Here is an 8,768-nt window from a genome sequence, read left to right on the forward strand (position 1 = left end):
CTGGGAACCAATGAATAAGAATTCCAAAAAAATCACATCACATTATGCCGTTTTCTCCAAATTTTCTATTTTTCACAGAATCCTAGGTGTTACAACCCTAGCTTCAGGCTATTCTTTCTCAGTTGTCCACCATTTCAGATTCATAGCATTCGTTAGGCATGACAGGCACATAGCTTAGGTCCTAGTAGCTTTTTTAAAGTCCTTTAGAAATATTTGAGCCCTGAAAACAAACGATATCTTCCAAAGTCCAAAAAAATAAAACCATAAAACTAGCATTGATAAATGTTTAATGAAACGCCTACAAAATATATTAAGTCAAGTTCATTAATTGTTAAAATTAGTATTCATAAAATTTTCATGACATTTGGAAATAAACTGTAATTTAGATTTCTCTTTTTGTAAGAATTTCTGAGTATGCAACATGATTATCATAAAATTATAACCAATTGTAAATTCAGTGAGATGCTTAGCCAAAGAATTTCGGGAACAAAGTTACAGGAAATCCTTTCATAATTTTGTACTAAAAAAATGAATTTATATGTAATTTGTGTATATTTTAATACTTTGTGTATAAAGTATAAAAATCAAATAACAATCACTAACATTTATCAAATGTTCATTATGTGCCAAATATTATTCTAAGATCTTGTTCATTATGAATGTTATTGATTTTTTTCTCTCTCCCTCTACTTCATGTCTAATCAATCTCCAGCCAGACATTTCACTTGTAATTTTTCCTTAAATCCATTCAATTGTTTTTCTCTCCATTGACAACTGTCCGTCCCTAACTCAAAATCCCAGTATCTTTTGACTAAACTACTTCAAAAGTCCTCATGCGTCCCTGCCTGTCTCCGGTGGTAGAGTAAACCTTTAAAACGGAAATTCTGCTTTAACCCCTTTGATGGCTCCAATTACTACTATGATAAAGTATGAAATCCTAAACATGACCTCAAATCTTACCCTTTCACAACCAGTTTCTTTTCAGGGGCCCCTCTTTATGCTATACCCAGAGAAATTGAACATGCTCCATAGCCTCTTGCCTCAAGGACAGGACAGGAGGCCTGAGGTTTGCTCAGGAGGGATGTGTCTGATACAGTGAGGCACTGACAATAGAGTAAGACCCATATGAATCTGAGGCTACTGTCCAAAGGAATACGTGAGTTCCCACTGGAAGGGAAAGGAAGGAACACTTATTGAGGCATGGCGACACTTGCAGGGCCTGGCTAGGTGCTGGACATGCACCGTCTCATTGAATACTCCTAACAGCCTGTGAGGTTGATCTTATGATTTCGTGCACAGATGAGATGCGCAGGGCAGCACAGCTAGTGAACATTAGACTTGGGAATTGAAACTTGACTCTCAAGCCAGTGTTTTTCCACTCATCATTCTGTTCTGCCTTGTTATAACCCCAGTCTACCACAGAGCCTCAAGACAAGGAGTATCTGCCCAATAAATGTTGGGTGAATTTGGAATGTCAGAATAAATCACCTCTAGTCTAGGGGCTTTTCCTTTGAAGAAAAACCCTGCTTTCATCCTGGGAATTGAAACAGATTTTGCAGAGGCTTTCTGACCTCTATCTATCTATCTATCTATCTATCTATCTATCTATCTATCTATCTATCTATAGGCAGCTATATTCTAGAGGTTTGAGACCATACTAGTAGGATACCGTTATGGATACAACACACCCCCCCCCCACACACACACATATGTATATATATGAGATATTAGAAATATATCTTGTATTAAATATATATCTGATATATGTATCATATATATCATCTTATATATATCTCAGATGTATATCTGATATATGATATATATGATATCTGATATAAAATCATACACCTCATATATGATACATATGATAGTGATATATATAATATATAGATGTATCCATAACGGTATCCTACTAGAATATAAATATAACATAGCTCACTAATATATATATACATACACACACACGTATATATTTCCAGCATGTCTGTTATGAAGTGTTTACTCAGAAGTAAAATTTAGCAATTTTCCAAATACAATGACATAGTATGGCAGTGGCTTTTAAAAAGTACCTGGGTACATTGTTTGGTTTAGTTTTTATTAGCATGTATATATAAATATTTAAAAATGTTCTCTCGAGCAGGCAGGTAAGCACTTGGAGGCTTGCCTGGCAGCAGCTTACCAGCAGTCAGTGGATTTCTCATGCCAAAAGCTCCTTCTCTCAGCAAAGGAACAGATGAGCATCCAGATGATAGCCACATGTGTGAGAGGCGGATGTCAGCCTCCATCAGAGTTCCTCAGAAGCTCACCCATCATTGTAGCTTTCTTTGTTGCTTTCTGTATATGTGGTTTAAAAAATCTTTTTAAAGGTGTAACAAAGACTTATGACACTTTTAGATCAGTCCTTTGACTAAAATAGAAACCAGTGATGGCTTCAAACGGTCGTCCCCAGCATTGTTTCCTGATTGTTAAAGTTAGCAACTAAGAATATTTATTTGTACAAGCGAGTATTTTCTCCCTATAGAAAGTCTTCAGTACAGACCTTTGATTATATTTTATTCCCAATAAATCATAATTTAGAACATAAAATATTTTAGATGAGACATGGGACTGGAGAAGGGGTGTGGCTACCCAGGAGGTGAGTACAGTCACTTACCTGGTCTCAAGAGAAGCCATAGGGGATCTGCACTATGATTCTGGTTCCTGGACTTTACCTATCCCACCTAAATCAGGTTCTGCTAGAACCCCTAGCTCACTAGAGATGGTGGCTGCTAAAAACTGTACTACCGTGAGATGTGTGAGAATGGTCGAATGGAAACTGTGATGTTCTCTAAGTGAATGCATGTTTGTTGGAGGTAACACGGAGCAGGGAATGGGATTCCCAGGAATATGGAGCTGGATGGAGGCATCTTATTCTGCTGTTTTCTGGCATGTGACCTTGACCAAGTTTTCTGACCTCTCAGATCTTAGCTGTTTTTAAAAAAATCTGTCAATGGAGATCATAATATTAATACTTTCCTTTGTGTTGCTGTAAGAAACAAATTAAATAAATCACGTTTATTAGACTCTTAGGGCTGCCATAACAAATTACTGTAAGTGAATTGGCATAAGACAACAGAAGTGTATTTACTTTACTCTTGGAGTAGAGGCTATTCTGGAAGCTAGAAATCTGAAATTAAGGTGTTTGGCAGGGCCATGCTCTGAAGGAATCTTTCCTTGCCTCTTCTAGCTTCTGGTGGCTACTAGCAATCCTTGGTTTTCCTTGGCGTTCCTTGGCTTGTGGCCACATAGCAACAATCTAATCCTTCATCTTCACGTGGCCTTCTTTTCTGAGTGTACATGGGTCTCACATCTCTCCTTTGTAAAGGACGTCATTCATAGGATTTAGGGCCCATCCTAATTCAGTATGACCTCATGGTTTACCTTGATTATATCTATACAGATTTTTATCTCCAAATAAAATCTGGTAGTTAGCACTTAAACATATTCTGGAAACACAGTCCAATACACAACAGTATGTAAAAATGCTTACTGCAGTGACAGTACGTATATATATATTTAATAGCCTATTGCATTTTCATTTTTAGATATGTGAAAATTTCATCTTGATAATGGAAAGCTTTCTTAGAAATTATTTTTGTGAGCTTCAGTTTATTCATGTTTTCCTTATATTTCGTAGTTTTAGAGTGTCATAGATTCTGATTTTTCAGACTTCAAAGGTTGCTCAGCACAGCTACCCATCCAGTTGGTTTGGAATATTCTCTACCGCATCTTTAACAAGTTGTTCTCTAGCCCCTGCTTCCCTTTCTAGCTCCAGGATAAGGAAACCAGAACTATACAAATAACCTATTTTACCTTCTAGTGTCAATAAGTCTTCTGTCTCTTAAGTCCAAATCTATCTCCTTTAATTTTAGTCACTAGTTTCAGGTCTCCAGCTGGAAGTAACATAAGAGCCAATTCAATTCTTGTTCCCTATCTGTGCCTCTCACCTAGTCCAAGTCAGTTATCACGACCATGATAACCATAACCCTCACGGTTCCCTGCTGATCAGCCCAGTTTCCTCAGCTGGGCGTTTGTTTTATTTATTTATTTATTTATTTATTTATTTTTATTTTATATGGTCGCAAGTTCCTTCAACATTTTGGTTATGATTTTATTAATAGATTTTAATTTGTCTATAACAAATAAAATGATTTTCCTTGTCAGGTAAATTGCAGAGTGGAATCCTCTGGAGGCCTCAGCTCAGAGGCAGGATGAGGAAATAGGCACTGGTAGTGGTTCAGCTGGACCTGAGAGTGGACCCCAGGCTGACTCACTTGGGTTGAGCAGTGGTCTGGGAAGGGGGCTCTGGGTGTGACTCCAGAAGAATTTGTGGTATTTTTAAAAATGCAATCAAATGATACACAGGTACTTAATATAAATAAACATTGGTAGTTGTGGTGAACTTATTTTAACTCTTCCAAATGGATGATCATTAATAGACAAACCACTTAGATTTAGGAAGTCTACATTTCCTCAGCTGCTAAATAATAGTACAGGTAGAATCTGTGTTTTCCTATCTGAATTCCTTACCTCTAAATTTTTGTTTGCTAATATTGCCTCGTGAAGAATTATGTTTCTGACTATTATCTTTTCATTCTCTTATTTGCAAGTCCAACAAATTGATGCATAAACCCAGTATCATTTTTATCAGTTCTACCATAACACTCTTTAAAAAATTTCTTTAAAGTGACACTTACTGTACATATTTATCAGACACACAGTGATACTGTGATACATGTAATGTATAGTGTTGAGATCAGGGTAATTACCATATCCATCTCAAACATTTACCTTGCTCTTAATTAGAGACTATGGTATGCAAGGCACTGTGAAATTTACAATCTCAGGGTACAAGGCATGTGTGCAGGATTTTGATTCATTCACACACACACACACACATTCACTCATGAAACAAAAAATATAGCTTGTGGGATTTAGTGCATTTAAAAAAAGACAAAGATGGCTTGTATCTGTCCTACTTAAATATCTTGGTTAATTTGAAGATTAAATGGTGTAATGTATGAAAACAATGTTAGCAAGTGTTAGCAGACACTGCAACTCACTGTGTGCCAGATTGTTCCACAAGTTTTACATGTGTTCGCTAATTTAATCTTTGTAACAAGTCTATGTGGAACATGCTAATAATATAACCAGTTTTCAAAAGGGGGAACTGAAGCATAAGATGGCTGAATGACTTACTCAGTCATATGACTAGTCGCTGGAGGAGCTAGGATTCAAACAGAGCCAGTCTACCTTAAGAATTTGTTCTCATAACCACCATACTATATTATTACTCTTAAAAACATGTAAATATATAAATTGATCTGTTCGTACAGTGTATTACCACATCATTACAAAATGATGTATTTTGCCTGAAAATGAAATTGCTGGAATTAGGCAAGTTTTGTTTATTCTGGGGCTTTATATTTACTTGATTATTTTAGTCTAAAATCAGCAAATTGGGTATGAGATGGCCACATTAGGATAGTCAAATTATTTAGTTACCAAAAAGTCCAGATTATATTCTGGTTGTTTTGTACAATATTAAGATAATTTTTGTACTTGGCTTTAGAAAAATACTTGGCCATAAAAAATGTTTTTCTCATACTTTTTAGGTTACCCTCTTGAAAGAAAAATAAGAAAGCACTGTTTTTTTTTTCTTTTTTTTTTTTTAGAACATAGAAATTATATTCCTTGAGATCATGTCCTTTGCAGGGACATGGATGAAGCTGGGAGCCATCATCCTCAGCAAACTAATACAGGATCGGAAAACCAAACACTGCCTATTCTTATTCGTAAGTGGGAGCTGAACATTGAGAACACATGGACACAGGGGACACAGGGAGGGGAACAACACACACTGGGGCCTGTTGGGGGTGAGGGGTGAGGGGAGGGAACTTAGGGGACGGGTCAATAGGTGCAGCAAACCATCATGGCACACGGATACCTATGTAACAAACCTGCACGTTCTGCACATATATCCTGTTTTCTTTTCTTTTCTTTTTTTTTTAAAGGAGAACTGAAGAAAAACAAAAATTAAAAACAAGAAATTGTATTCTTTTAATTAGAAAGTTTTGTCCCATCCTTTGATTGTTAGAGGCTTTACTTCCCAAATAAAACCAAAATATACATCATTTGCCTTAAATTGCCTTCTTATTTCTGAAATTTCTTTACTCATAGTCAGGGGATACTCCTGCTGTGAATGAATAAAAATTTTTACTACTTTGTACCTCTTTGAAAAGGAAAACTATTGGTAGAACTGGGCATCTCTGAAATTCTTCTAGTATTTATTCTCCTGACCTTGTTCTTTAAGGTCACCAATATTTTTGGTGACATTGATAGATGAAGTAGCAGGTGATTCCCAGGGATGGACACGTTGTTCCACATCTAATTGATTGTGGCACAAAAGCCTTATGTTTCTGTCCCATGACCAAGGAGAGGTAAAGAGATTATACTCTGTGCTCTCACAATATGTGGGAAATCAGTACTGGAGAAACCATCCACCCTAGGGGTGACTGGATAGATAGGGATTGAAGGTAGGATTGTTTATGTTTCCCTCTTAGCTTTCTTACCAGAACATTAATTAGATGTGAAGCTAATAGAATACAGTATATGTTGTAGGGAAAGAATATGACCTATCATGAACATACGTTCTTGAATTAGATTCCTTGGTTCAAATAATAGTTTATTGCTTCATAGGTATGTGTCCATAGACAAGTTACTTCATTACTCTGGGCTTTGATTTCCTTACCTACCAACCAAGAATACCAAGAGTAGCCATTTCATGGCTTATTATTGGGATTGTCAGTTAATTCTTATAAAATAGAATAGTAACTGACACATGGCAAGCTCTCAGTGAATGTTAGTGATCACTACTATTGTCAACAAAGAATACTATTATTTCTTCTTTTTATGTCTGGCGAATTACTACTCATCCTTGAATATGCCATTGTCTCTTCTGTGGAGTCTTCTCTGATAGTCATTTGCTCCTCTTTGTAACTTCCATACTAAATTGTCTGCAACAATTATAAAAAATTCTTCCAACAAGAATAAAACTTCATGGTTCACAGCAAGAATAAAAATTCTTCCAAGAATATGCTTGTTGTATATTTTTCATCTCTACTACTTGCAAACGCTCAGATATCAGAAATTACTTAATTATATAATTATTTTAGAAAGCAATGCTCAGCACAGAACTTAGTATAGTAGGCATCTGTGACTGGTAAGTAAAAAATGAGAGGATGCTGAGCTATAACATGGTCTTTGCTATATCATTGTCTATTCTTGGTTCTAAGTATACTGCCAAGTTAAAGTTCATTGCCAGAATCCATTATTGGCAAGAGAAAGGCAACTGAATTACTGTAAACAAGGTTATCAGAGTAAAATCGAAGATATGATTTTGGAATTATTCTTACTTTTGGCAAAATGATACAAGACCATACAAATCATAAAAATTATAACTAGTTTTCCCATTTCTAATCTCAATGCTGTTGAATCATTTCTATTTAGTTCTAACAGATTATTCGTTCTAAAGCACTGCTTTTAAGAATTTTTTCTGCTCTCAAACCTACCATGTCTTGTCATACCTAGTGAAAATTATACTAGCTAAAAATTTTGAGTGGTTATTTGGTACCAGGTACTGTGCTACGCATTTCCATCTTTATCTCATATAATTAACTCAGGTATTCTCTTAGAAAGGAAACTCAGTGAGAATGGACCCTTATCTTTTTAAGTCAATACTCTTCCCAGATTAATGCCTGATTAATGCTCTTGATGGTGTTGAATGAGTAAGTTAGGCACTATTATTTTTATTTATTTATTTATTTATTTATTTTGAGACAGAATTTCGCTCTGTTGGCCAGGCTGAGTGCAGTGGCATGATCTCGGCTCACTGAAACCTTCGTCTCCTGGGCTCAAGCAATTCTCCTGGTTAGGCACTATTATTATTCCCTTTTTATAAATAAGAAATATAAGAAAGAGAAATTGATCCAGAGAATAAAAGGCAGAGTTAGGATTTTAACATATGATGTGATCTGTCTTCCTCTTCTACAGATAGGTATTAATATCTTAAAGGTTATACTTCACCCTTTTCACCCTAGCATTAGAGTAAGGAGCAGCAAACTCTGATCTGCAGAAAGCTTCAGACAGGCTGCTGAAACTTGAACTCACCAGGTCTATTTCCAGTGACAAGTGTTTGCCCGCCCTAGATCATCTTTGCATTTTTACTAATTGTGTTCTATGTATTGACTTTGTCGTTCCAAATAGATTGCAGCTCTTGGAAGGCAGTGCGTTTTCCTAGTCTTTATTATTTTTCATTGGCCTAATTCAAGTGGCTAAGCTGTACATTTCTGAAACAAACATTCATTCATTAAGTGAATATTTATTGAGAACACTAATTATGTGTGATTTTGGATATGAATTTGCAGCAATAATCATGACAGGCAATGTTCTTATTTTCAAGATATTTATCTTTGAAGGCAGAAGATAAGTAATAAATATAATAAGGCAGTGATTAGTGCAATGGAGCATATAAAACTGAGGAAAGAGCTGGCAAGTGATGGCAGGTGGCAATGTTAGTTTGGTAGTGGTGGGGGCAAGGGCAGCAAGGGAAGGCCTTTCTGAGAAGACAGCACTTGAAGTGGGTCAGTGAGACTTGAAAGAGGAAGGAGGCAGTCATGAGACAATACTCTGTCTAGGGGCAAAGGCAAGTCAAAAGATGGGAATAAACT

The sequence above is a fragment of the Macaca thibetana genome, chromosome 11 (assembly GCF_024542745.1).
Source record: "Macaca thibetana thibetana isolate TM-01 chromosome 11, ASM2454274v1, whole genome shotgun sequence".
Lineage (NCBI taxonomy): Eukaryota > Metazoa > Chordata > Mammalia > Primates > Cercopithecidae > Macaca > Macaca thibetana.